We start from the raw sequence: 13,545 nt of genomic DNA, 5'->3' as shown, positions 1-13,545 counted from the left end.
TGATTTCATTCATCAATCTTTCAGCACCAACTTAACAGCTCTAGTGACAACAGCTATGCCAGGACTGCAGCTGTTAAGGAGCTCCTGAAAAGGAACACTTGAAATTTTCATAAGTTTTTAAGCATGCTTTTGAAGAATCTGTTCTTCAAAAAGTCTAGTTCTTCCAAGTCACAGACTAATCTGTAAAGAAACAAACTTAATTAGGTAAATTGCAAAATAAACATGATGACTACAAGCCAATGAAGAGGTGAGGCAGCTCTAGGGCTCTTCCCAGTGTCTGCCTTGCTCTCCAGGTCAGAAGACTATTCCCAAAGAGCAGCAGAGTTCTGTCCCTGCATGCTGGAGTCACTCACAGAACTTCAGAGTACAAAGGCATACCTTGAAAATGTTCTGGTACAAAAAGAGATGTGACCACAGTGTTGTATGTCTGAAGTGGAACATAAAGGAAAAAGGGAAAAGGGATTAGTGGGGGATAATGCCTTATCCTTTCCTGGACACACATACACACTTCAACATTCACCAACAGGTTCCCCAAACCCTCCTGAGGGTCCAACAGAATGCAGTTATTTAGATCTGCACTTCATAAGACAGCAAAAGATTCCACCTTTTGATAAAGCAATAACATCTTTGACTACACTTGGGAATATTTTCCATTTTCTCAGAGGTTTATTTTGACTTCTCAGCTTCACTATTCCTGTGTTTACTAGTAAGTTCCAAGATATCTTTATTTTGAGCTCAACTTCTTGACCCATGATCCCTGTTAAAACAAACATTTTCAGGGACATGGCTGACACCAACTTGAAATGAAAAAATAACCAGGGTATCTAGCAGAGTCAGAACAGCTTTACAACAGCTTTGCAAACAGCTTTAGCAGAAGGAAAAGTACAAAGGATGATGCATAATTCAAGAAATTTTTGATTAAATCTGGAATCTGGCAGATGAATTGTGCTCTAGAAATTGTTTTTAAGGCATAGAATTCACCTTAAGGTGAGGAAAGGCTAAGCATACATTCCTTAAACATAATGAAACAGAGAAGTGATGCAGACTCACAAACCACTGGCATAGCACTTGTTAAAGAATATGCAGGCAGAATTAAAATTATCATAGAAAGGATATCCTTGACTGTGAGCTCCAGTTCCACAGGCTTCCACCTAAATAATTCTGCTCAGAGGCTGAATTCTGCAATTTCTTGAACACAAACTACCACAGGGGTCAGCAGGACCTGACACTAACACAGAGTACTACCCCAGGCCTATAGATGACTGCTTAGATTTCATGGTAAGGTAATTTCATTCATAAGGAAAATAATATGAAAACAATGGTACCTTCTTACTCTAGGGACACATTCCTGGGGGTTTTTTATTGTTCTTTTTATTCCTCATGATAGTTAAATACTTAAAGTACTTTAGTACAAAAAATATATTTTTTCTGACTAAAACTCTGACAAATGGATGCATTCCATGACCACACAGTGGGACTGTATTCCCCTTTAGGCATCACCAAATAAACTTGTTTGGTGCATTTCAGTGACAAAACACCAACCATGGTATAACAGGGGGAAAGAACTCAGCCTGGCTTTTTAGATTCAAGACTCAGTTTACAGTGCTTATGTTGGAAAATTATGCTTTTGATTTGTAAATGGAACTAAGTGAGTATAGGAACTATTCAGACAGAAAACCCATGGAAGGGCCATTTTACCAAGACGCTTTTCTGACTGCAATTCCTAGGCACAAACATGCATAAAATTGCTTTCTTCCAAAATAAGAAAATGGGTCTCTTGGATTGTTGCTCATAAAGAGAAAAGGGGAGCAGAAATAACTACATTTTTGTTCTGCTTAAAAATTAATGTAGCATGGAATTTAAATCCAAACCTGAGGCCTTTCAAAGATGGGTAATAGTAACTGCCATAAGCATTAAATAACCCAGGGGCATTTTCATCTGGAAGTTATTACAGGACTGGATTTAACAATGAATTCCATTTGACTTCGAGTTAACTGTCTGAGCTGCAAGTATTGAGCTCTAGCTTTCAAATTCTTCATTGCATATATTGCTTTTCTTAAAATACAGAAAAAAAGGGTGATTTATTTCAGAGTCCTGATGCTCTGGTTCCCACACAGCTCTCTAAGAACAGCCCTGATTACTCAGTGCCAGCTCTCCTTGTTTCCAGCTGCTAAATCCCATTAGAAGCAGCTAAAAATGCATTAAGCGCTTTCCTAACGTTACTTTTCTGTATAATCAATTTTTGTAGTTGTCATATGGCAAGGAGATGGAAAAGCTGGATCAGCAATAAAATTAATGCTTTCAGAGATGCATTCAGCAAAGTTAGAACATACACAATCTTTGATTTCTGGGGTAATCAGGCACCTAATACCCATAAGGATTTTTTTCTTAAATTCTTGAGCACAGCCCTGGCTGTGCTATGATTAATTGTGAAGTTTCAAGACCGATTAATTTCCCGGTCTCACAATCCTGCTCTCAAGCCTACAACTGGCTAAGGGTAGATGAAAAATTCTGAGTGTCTGCAGTTTCTGCTGGAACACTCCTGCTTTGAAAATGGGATAAAAGTCAGGCAATTGCTGGATTGTAGTCATCCATTAGTCCATTGCAGAGAATTTCAGAGAAGAGGAAAAGTGTAATTTCCAAATAAAAAGCAAGCACTGGTTGCTTCTGAAGTGAAATGGAGCCATGGAGACCAATTGTATAAAGTTACAGCGGTTTGCCAGGACATGCTGGAGCTATAGTACAAGGAATTTACAGAGAGGCAGTGATGAAGTGACTCAGATGTTGATTTGAAAAATCTGGAACCAGCAATGACAGGATGAATTAAGACAGTAGCTGGACAAAAAGATGTTGAAGAAGTCAGGGCCAGCACATGTAAGGCAGGGCACAGAGACTGTCATGTGCACAACATCAACAGCTGTACTAAGAGCTGTTTCTTACATGTTTAGTGAGACTAGATTCAGCTATGGGAGCTATTCATTGGCATTAACAGCACACATTTGTATTTGGAAAATATGGATTTTTGCTGAGGAATATGCACTTTGGCATCTTAATAATGGTTCCAATCAGTGGATAAGAATCAATCTCTTCTATCTAAAGGTATTGTTGCACTGAAATCCTGTTTACTTCCAGTTTTGCATCTTGCTTCTCCAGAAATGTTAGTCAGGCGTGGCGTGCTTCCGATGTAAGGATTAGAATACAGGAATTCCTTAATTAACTTCACACAACCTCTGACACAGGAGCTGAGGCCTCTGCACACGGGAGATGACGTGGAGAGTCAGTAATGGCAATACAAGACACACGTCCCCCCTGCACTTCCAATTCTCTACCAGAGAGACAGAAGGAGGTTATAGAGCTCTGCATCTGCTCTCATTGCTATCAACGCAACGTGTTTCTGTGGCTCTGAAACTGTGAGAAGCAAAAAAGAAAAAAAAAAATCTACACAAGACAGGCATTGTCTAAACAAAGAAAAATATCTAAACACACACAAATCCTGAAAAACACAAATAATGGTCTTTATGATTTGGGAAAAGATGCTTTAGACCAGTTTACATTGGCACATAAACGGAATGTAATCTCAAGGCCCAGTCTGTAGATGAAAAATCAGTGTACACCCACTAAACCATCTGCAAGGCTCTGCCTCAACAGGAAGATTTCAGCCCCCATAGATGTCAATTCAAAGTTCACATTGGATCAATCCATACAAATCACAACAGCCCCAAGTGTGTCCTGCAAGCAGAGGGACACAAAAATATTACATGGGCTGGCACAGGATCACGAGACATTTGGGTAGGAGCACAGCACAGGGGCGTTTTTTTGCTCATAGCTATATAAGAACTGGAACAGATCGTCCAGGGAGGGCATGGAGTCCCCTCACTGGAGACATTCCAGCTCCGTCTGGACACAGCCCCGTGCCATGTGCCCTGGGATGGCCGTGCATGAGCGGGGAGACTGGGCAGGGACCCACCGGGGTCCAACCTGACACATCCTGTGATTGTGAACCACGGCGACCACACACCGTGTCAGCAGCCAGAAAACAACAGCTCAGCTCCAGTCACTGCCCAACCGCGCTCAGCCTTCTCTAGAGCGGGAAGCTCGGGCCGAGGGTGGAACAGCCCTCAGCCACCACTAGCACGGAACACTGCGTCCTGCGCGGCTCCGGGGCAGCTCGGTTTAAAGGCGATGAATATTCCCTGCGGGGACGGGGCGGAGCGGGGCCAGGAGGGAACCCCCAGCCCGCAGCCTCCCCTCACGCCGGCCTGGCCCCGCCCCCAGCCAAGGCCCCGCCCCTCCCGGGCTGGCCCCGCCCCCGGCCCCGCCCCGCCTTCCCCCGCTCGTTGCCGCGCGCCTTCGCGCTCCCGCTCCCCCCCCGCCGCTGCCTCCGCCAAGTCTCGCGAGAGCCGCGCGGTCCGGCGCGCGCGGGCCGCGCCATGTCGGATGCCGTTGGGCGCAGCCGGGGCCCCGCCCCGCCCGGCGGCCCCAGCGCCCCGCACTGAGCCCGGAAGCGCTTCCCGGCCGCGCTCTGCCCCGGGACCCTGTCCCTGCTCCAGCCTCCGCTCCTCGCGCCCGCGCCCACCGGGGCACGCGCCTCTCCCCCTCCCCTTCCTCAGGACGAGCGGGGGGGCCCCCGCAGCGGGGCCCGGGGCAGAGCCGGGGGTGGGAATGCAGCCGCCGGAGCCGCAGCCGCAGCCGGAGCCGAGCCCCCAGCGCAGCACGGTGAGGGGGGGCGGTGGGGAGGGAGAGGGTTGGGGGGTGAATTTGGGGGCGGGCAGGCCTGCCCCGCTGCTGGGGGTCGCTGAGGGAGGCTCGGGTGACACCCCCCGCTCCCCCCATCCCACCGGGCTGGGGGTGTCCCCCTCCCCGTGTGGGAGCGGGCTGCAGCCGTCCCGGGGGACACCGAGGGCTGCCCGGGGAGCAGGGGGTGTCCTGCCCTGCGTGGGCCCGGGTGTGGTGACGGGAGGCGGCTCGTGTTGATCCTGGCTCCTGTTTTGCTGCCGCATTCCCACGCACCGAGCCGGGAAAACTTTGCTCTTTGTTTTTGGAGCCCTTCACGGAGCGAGGCGGGCGGACTGCCCGGGGATCCCCGAGCGGGTGTCCCCTCAGCAGGGGCTGTTGTGTCTGCTGAGCCGCTGATGCTGCTCTTGCTGCGTAAAAATAAATTAATAGAAAGCAAATGGATTCACAGGTAAACGCTGCCGCTGCCCCTTGGACGTGACTGCAGCGCGATGCTGCTGCTGCTGTGCCTTGGCTCTAGAAACAGAAGGCCCCCAAAGGTAGCAAGGCCTTGGCTGTGCTCTGTCCAGAGTCTTGGCTTCAGCTCGGCTTTGAGATCTTATCGACTGCTTGTATTGGCTCTGAGGAAGATTAACTCGAGTTTCATTTTAGGTTTTTTTTCTAATGTAAGTGGATATGGTGGATGGATGCAGCTCTTATTTATGCTGTTCAGTGTTAGTGTAGGACTGTGCAGTCACTGCTTTTCCCCTTGTTCAAACATAACTTGTAACATGATATTGGCCGTTGTTTCCCTGGCTTTGACAAGGAGAAAACAAGGAGAGGAAAGACAATTGCTTAGATGGCTTGGGAGTATCTGCACTTCAGGGTTTGGTAGAGATTCCCTGTGTGCAAAAAAATGGAATGGCTCAGATATGCCACACTTGGAAAGTAATGAAAATAGTAAGACACTGTGTTCAGGTAAACATGCATAAAACTGTTATGGAAGGTCTCAATGCTAACAGGTTTGAAGATGCTATTCTTCAATTCTAAATAAATATTGAGAGTGATCAGGTCAACCTGTCCAGCTGTTGTGTCAATATGTGTTTGGTTTTTTTTAGTGCTGGTGACAAAATTGAGTAATATTTCTTTATGGGCTTATGTTCTGTAGCAGGTCCACCTGATTACTAATATTTCCAGTGGACTTAGTATAACAGAACTCTTATAATTTACAGCTAAGGCTTGCTTGGTCAAAGGCCAGTCACTGTTCTGGTAACTTTAATTTTGTTTTCTAGATCTCCAAGAAAAGCAATACTTTCTTCTACCCCTCCTTAAGTATATTTGCAGTTAACATATTTTATGTAAAAAGAAGAAATGTTAAGTTCATTTCCTCTTTGTAGAGAAGAGAGGAACAGGATTCTTAAAAATAAAGTATTTCACAACATTTGTTAAAGCTTTTATTTTGTCCTGCCTTGTGAGCGGTGTCTATTGACAGCAGCAATCTGAAGAGTGCTGTAACAACCTGTATTAATGCACATATATGTAGACTGTCTCAGTTTGTCCATAAAATTACCAACACATCAAATTTTGCACACATTAGTAAAGAATAATAAACTCAGCATTTAAGCTTGCCTTTAATCTTGAATCTTTTGGTTTAAACATAGGTAGCTGGATAAGTGTGATGTATTCTTATGAACTTTTACTTTTGTGATACATTTTTTTTCATCTTGAGTCATGACCTTTACAGATAATGATTGTAGGTAAATGTAACGAAGGTGTTGTGAGATCTGTGTCTATTCTTGTTTCCAAAATCTCATTGAGGCTCCTTTTTCTTTCCATGACTTTTCATCTTGAGGAAGACTAGATAAGTTGAGTAGGTATTGTGAAAACATAGCTCTTTCAACCATCTTTGGTGATGTCTATGCTGGTGTCTCTGTTGAGTTGCACAGTAAAAGGTAACTCTAATGGAAAAAGACTCCTTTGAAGTCATCCAGGAGAATACATTGATGTGATTCTTTGGGTTATCTGGCAGGAACTCTCCTCTGTCACCTCTCAAGAATTATGTGGGGCTTAAATGAAGTTTTTTGGTTGCACTGGTCTGTAGTGGCTTTCTCCTGACTTGAAATCTGTGTTGATTAATTTTCTATGTATTTGTAAACAGCATAAGTAACCTCAAAGTATGTCCTGCAAAAATATTCTTGGTTAGGGCAAGAGTTACTTGGGTATGTACTGCAGTACATAATAAATAGGAAACCTAAGATGTTTTATTGAATTTTTTTCAAAGCACTTTTCCTTCAGCTGGGATGGTTTTCAAATCCCTGCTTTCACAGCTTCAGTGTTTCAGCAAAATCACCAACACAAGCAAAAGCCTTTGATTTCCCTTTTTGACACCAAAGGTATTTTAGTGATGATAGAGTCATTGAGTAAATTATCAAATCTAGTAAATTTTGGGCAACATCAAGTCTATTGTGTGTGCTTAGTCATCCAACTCAACTATGCTATGACACATTCAGCTCTGGGAGCATCTGTGATGCTGCTGTTGCCAGTGCTGTGAGCTGAAGTAGGTGCAGTGCCGGTGTGCACACACGTAAGTGCAAATAAAGTGTAACTAAAGGTGTTTGCAGTGGAAGTTATTTTTGTTACATGGTATAGTCAAAAGGCAGGTGGCAAATGGAGTGTGAAACTGAGAGGGCTCATACAGAGCCTGAAACATTATCATAAGCACCTTTTGGACTACTTTGGACTGCAAGGTACATGATAGAAATATCTGTGACTTGTGGTTTTGCAATATCTTTTCCTGTCCCTGTACTGTCTTTACTCAAACAGAAAAATAAAGCTGAACTGAAAAGTGTTGGTGCTACCTAGTGCACTAAACTGGTACTAGAAAACTAAAGTGACTTTTCTATTGTCTTTTTTTCCCCCCAAGTTGGAACTCTTGGTTTTCTGTATAATACAATTTTTGTCTAGGCTTATTTCTGTGTGGGAATAGTAGACTAAAATACTGTACGAAGGGCAATATTGACTGCCTTGTTTTTGTGAGAGATTGAGAACCGTTCTCCAGAAGTTGAAGGTGTTGTCATGGTGCCAGTTCTCACGTGTGAAGCACTGCTGTAAATGGAAAGCTGAGTTTTGGAATACTTGTTTAGACTTGCATGAACAAATGTTGAAGGTGTTGATTGAAAACACTGCTATAGGTTCTTGTAGTCTGCCAGACCTTCAAGTGTCAGTCAGAGTTGTCCTTTGAAAGGCTTTCAATCTGGGAATGTGCTCATAGTACTTCAGCAAAATGCTCTCTCCAGCTCCAAACAAAGGGTGGTAGTGTGTAGGTGGTTCTGTGGTACTGGATATCCTTGCTGGCTGTTTCCTGTTCTGTGTGAGGAGGGTGGTTGGTCAGCAACTTCTGTGCTGTGTCAGTCAGTGTTTAAGAGGTGGCACTGTGGTATTGGTATCCAGGAGACTTACGTGCACAACTTCCAGAAAAAACATCACTGGGCATCATAACTGACTTAAGAAACTGAAATACATGACACAAAATTCAGTCTGTAATAATGTGAGACAGTGCCACAGCATTGCTGATGCATCTCAAGTTGTGCAGTGAGTTCTTATTGTTTGGCTTTTTTCTTGTTCTTTCTTTCTTTTTAAAGAGTATTAATACTACATAGATCATAATGTCTGTCTCAGGTTAATGGTAGAGTGGAAGTAACATTTCAATATTCTTACACCCCATTGATTCCTGTGTTGAATGTTTCTCCTTTTACAAGTATTGTTTTAAAATAGCTGGCATAGAACTATAGTATAAACATGAAAAATGCCATCTCTGTTGAGGTTATATACAGCTTTGTGTTTTTAAGAAGCTAAATTAGTTCTTCAGTTCCTGGTGGGCTTTATTTTATAAAGGGTCTGAATTCAAAGTAGTGGTATTTCAAAAGCAGTGAATTACCAGGTTTTGTCCTAATCTAGCTTTATTGCAAGGAAAATTAGTGCTGTTTTCAGGGAGTTGTTTAAAGCAGGGGGCTTTGTGAGCAAATAGCAAAGTCACAGAGAGAGGTCATTCTGCTAAGGTAGTGTTGAGCAGCCTGGCTGTCACAGCTCAAATACAGATGCTTTCCTACCTGCATCTGGGCTTGCTGGTGGATCATTAAGAGTATTTTATGGAAAACACCTTACTGCAGATTCCAGACTTTCTTTCAAATGAAATTGCATGTCCAATGAAGTGTACATTAATTTAAAAGGTGGGTCAATTTCTGTGAAATCATGGCTGATCTAGGGACAAATGGAGAGTTTTTAGGGCAAAAAAAGGTGTTACTCTCAGTATTTGTCTTGGATGTTGTGGCAGGAAAAAACTTGTACGATTTATTAAACTGCACTCAGTATTGGCTGCTTCTTACCAGAGTTGGTAAAAAGAACCACAGTAGTGTTGATATTTTAATTCTGTAGCTTTGAGCTTAAGCATTTTTCCATTCCTTGGTTATATTCTGAGGGGATTTGCCCCCAAGTCTCATCTGTTTGAATAACTCTTCCTGGTTTACAGTGTCACAACTGCATTAGAAAATGGCTGGCAAAAACCTTGGTTTGTTCTATGTACGTTATTTGTTATATTGATATAAATCCTCAAGTGAAATTCTTTGTCTTCAGTGGGGAGTTTGTATACTTTGGCTTGACTCAAGATGTGGGCATTCTTTCCTAGCACTTGAAAGAGTTACAGATTTGTTTGTTCTTTCACATTGGGCATGGGATCAATAATAGTTGATGAATAGGAGATGGTTGGGTTTTTTTGTCTTTTTTTTTTTTTTTCACCTAGATGTGCAAGTTATGAAAGAAATCTAGAACTTGGCTTTTGGGTGGATGTTCTTGAAGATCAACTTGTAGAAACAGTAAGCCAGCTACTAGACTGTGACCGAGCATTACATTAAAGTGTACCTGCCTTTTTTCCTTTAAATTCTTATCTTGAAGAAATGGTAATGCTTGCTGTAATCCTGCTAGGGTTGGATCAGAAATGACATGTCTTGGTCAAGACAAAGTATTAATTTGGTACAATTTCTCCATTGCTTCATATTGGCTCAAAAAATACAAATAGGTTAAATTTCTACTACCAAGCATTACATCAAATATCTTCTCACTGCTGATTTGAATATGTTAAAAACTTTTAAGTTATTTTCTGGATATTCTGCTGAAAAGTTTATGTTCCTTCCTGGTAAAAATCAAGTTTTAGCTGCTGGGTGATGTGGACATTTGCAAATGTAACTTCAGTAATTGCTGAGTAAGTGTTGCAGGTGAGTTTGGAACACTTACACAAAATTACATTTTAACACTTGTCAGTGCTTTTGTACATTAGCATTTGTGATTAGCATGGTGATTTTTTTCAACTAACTAACAAGTTTCAAATGGACAGCACAGGGGAACAGCTGTTTTAGTTTTTTATCTATGCTTTGTTTCCTGCTGTTTGGGCAGCATCATGAAAATGTGGTTATAATAGTTTGCATGCTGTTCCAACTTGATGAACATCAATGTTTTATACAGGTGTTTCACAACAAATCTCATTGTTGGACTGAATGCTTCATGCATTGTGAGTAAGAACTTTTGAATTATTGGTCAAGAATATGTTTGTAGTTTCTTCAGCTCTTACACTGAAGCTGTTATTCTTCAATTTGTGTACTGGTTTCAGTAGTAGGCAGTGACAGTGAGAATTATCCCTGTTCACATCCAGCTTCTTTCTGTGTTGGTTTGAGTTCATTGGCACTTTGTGCAACAAACATTTTTAAATTACTGTTTTCTTGGAATATCCAGTCAAGGGAAGAGAGAGTTTGTACCACATCTGTTGCAGATAAATTAAGTTAATAAATGGCAGAATGTAGGTTCTCTTAAATGAAATCTGCCTCTTTGCTTTTGACCCAGCCTCTAGATGCCATAAATGGTTCTTTTGCTTTAAAGAAAGTTCCAAGTCAAGTAAATGTTCTACCTGCCAATCCTTTTCAAGATTTGGGAGTTCAGGTAAATGTGGCTGAAGGTAGCCTTAGGCCTAAGAGAGACCTGAGTAAGATCAGCTATTTTGGTCTGTCTTTAAAAAGTTATGATCTACTGTGTCAAAAAAAAATGGGGAGAGAAAAAGAGAGAAAAATCATCGAAGTCATTGAAATAAAGTTCCTTCTTCTAGGAGTAAGGGGTCTGTAAGAGGGAGATGGCTTCCGTAGTGGACAACTTGAAGTTTTCCAAAGAGAGGAAAGAATCCTCTCAGCAACTCTGTACTGCAGGTCTTGATACTCTTAGTTCCATCAGGTGAGTGAAATCTTTCTGTAGTAATGTGGACACTGAGGCATCTTCAGTGATCTCTGTTGTTGTTACTCATGGAGGCACTAGTACCAACAACACAGCTGTTTCTGGTACTGTGATAATCAGTGCTTCTATTTCTGGAGGAACACTCCGTCACTTGAAAGCTGCTTTTCCTTAACTGAGACGTTTTTCTGTAAAAGTTGTAGCAAAAATTTATGACACTTCTCCTAAGAGCATATGTTACCCAAGATGTGATCAGGGCATGGAGGCTTGTGCTGTTTGGCTCTTAGCTGTACTGTTCAGTTCTCGGGCTTTGATTTCAGAAATCCCAGTGCAGTTTGTTCTCATGTCCATCTGTTATTGAGAGGTTGAAACACAGTGGTAGTGGACTGGTGTCTCCTGTCTGATGGAGGATTCCTGTACTGGAAACACAGAGGGGATGGAAGAAGAACTCCTACTTCTCTTGCCTTTTAAGAAATCCGTATCTTCTGAAGGAGAGGTTCTGCTCACTGTCCTGGTGGTTGGATCAGGTGGAGGAAGCTTCTTACTGCCAGTCCTGGGCTCAGTGAAGCTATGGTCCATGTGGGGTCACAGTTCATGGACTTGATGGCTTGGAGAACTAGCTGAAGGGGGATTGGTGTTGGGGAGCTGACAGGAAAGGATCAAAGGAAGTTTGACTCTGTTTTGTGAATTGAGTTTTAAAAAGACTCCACAAAAACAAGCAGTCCTTATGTGCTTCCCCCCACCACTGAATCCTGTTAAAATCTATACCATAGATCATTTTGTCCAGCTTCCCGTAAAGAAGTTTAAAGAATGAGATTCTAAAGTCTCTAAAATATCTCTTGTTGGTTGAAAGTTTTGAAAGGTAAGGCTTTTGTGGGCTGTAGAAGAGGAGGGAAAAACAAAATAGGTTTAAGTGTTAGAATTTCTGTTATTCAGGTGAGATGAAAGTAATTGTGACATTGACATTTTGATATGTTTTGTTCTTGTGTTTTGATTATGTGCTAGAGCACAGGTTCCAGAAAAAACAGATGTGTCTTATGGGAGAAGTTGTGTCCTTGTGACAGTAGCAAATTTCTACTTTGGGGCTCCTCTGAATAACTTCTCTTGAGCATAATCCTTGGATGGGTCTGTTCACTTGACAATTAATGGAATATTTGAGTTTAAGCTTTGCCAGTAGCCTTACTTAGTCAACCTTGGAGTAAGGACTGTAGATATTTTGATTGAGTTCCTAAGTGCTGCTTTCTGAACTTTTTTGCCACTGTTGGTGGTGGTGCCATCAGTAAAAAGGGTTGACTGCCACATGCTTATGTAAGCTGCACTCATTTTTTAAAGTGAAACTATTTATGGCACAGGCTGTTTAGTCTGTTCAGAAAATGAACACTCTACATACTTAAGGGGAATGCATTTAACCTTGCTTAGGGCTTTCCTTTGTCTGCTTTTCTGAGTTTGGTTTTGTTTTGTTTGTTTCACTGTAGTTGGTTTTACGGGGGATGAGGGTGCTGTTTGTTTTGTTTTCCCAGCAAGTGTGTGGTATACTTAGAGATGCAGAGCAAATTTCTGTGTATAGTAGAATTTGTGAATTATGTAAGCATGTTACATAATCATAAATAATCTTAATTTTATTAAACTATAATAAAAGTCAAGCAAGGAGAAAAATTTGATGTTTGGGATCATTTGTTCAGTACCACTAATGATCCCATACTTGGTACTATGAGCATCTTAGTTGTTTGGTTACCTGACAGCATGTACAGTGTGACAGAATGCCACTAGAAGACTATCCAGTAGACAAATACTCTAAAAATTGGTTTTTAATTTTTCAGGAAGTATTTTGGTGGTGATTTGAATAATGCATTCTTGAAAAGCAGTTAAATAGCTGTATTGCATTTGTAGTAAGCAGTATTTAATTTGGGTTCCTTTAATGGTTAATGATTTTACTAGCTATGAAAAAAGACTGCTTAAACATTAAATGAGTTTACTTAGGTGCAAACCTCAAGGTTGAATTATAGGTTTTTATTACACATATATTCTAGTACATCAAATTTATGTTTTATTAAATACTCAAAGATGAGTAACTTCTGAGTATATTACTGTGATTTTAAGTCTTTCTGCAGAATAACTTTTCAGAAGGGATCTGTGAGGATTGCAAATTTGTCTTTAGATATGTGTTTTAATTCTTACATCATACTGGATTAAACTCGTATCAGTTCTACATATTTCAAAATGCTAACATTTTTCAATCACAATATTAGTGTTTTGTGTAGTTTGCCATTATTAGTTTTTGGATTATTTTCTCTGTTCTGTGATTTGTATTTACTAATCCCTGAAATTCATAACTAATCTGGTTTGATGGCTTTGTTTTTCCTGTGGTCAAGGCTAAGAACTTTTCCCAGTTCTTCCAAATTCAGAAAAAAAAATTTCAGGAAGGCAGGTTTTCAGGAAGCTGAGAACAATCACTTCTCCAAGGTTTAGGTTTCTGATTTGCTTGAATATAGATCATCTGGATTTTGAGGAGATGCTGATTTTTCTATCATTTAACATGGAAAATGAGACTTTTAGAAATGT

The 13,545-nt window shown here is 41.5% G+C and overlaps 1 protein-coding gene across 1 annotated transcript in view; it reads left to right on the top strand.

Moving 5' to 3' along the window:
• Nucleotides 1–4,483: 4,483 nt before the first annotated feature.
• The window catches only part of TAB3 (TGF-beta activated kinase 1 (MAP3K7) binding protein 3), a 45,240-nt gene continuing 36,178 nt past the window's right edge, over nt 4,484–13,545 (top strand). Inside the window, exon 1 of the mRNA XM_033051862.1 lies at nt 4,484–4,716. The gene's annotated coding sequence lies outside the window, so the exon portion shown is untranslated. The remainder of the gene's footprint in view (nt 4,717–13,545) is intronic.

Source organism: Catharus ustulatus, chromosome 2 (genome assembly GCF_009819885.2).
Source record: "Catharus ustulatus isolate bCatUst1 chromosome 2, bCatUst1.pri.v2, whole genome shotgun sequence".
In the NCBI taxonomy this organism is placed as follows: domain Eukaryota; kingdom Metazoa; phylum Chordata; class Aves; order Passeriformes; family Turdidae; genus Catharus; species Catharus ustulatus.
The sequence above is the reverse complement of the archived record's forward strand: the minus strand, read 5'-3'. Positions and strand labels throughout refer to the sequence as shown.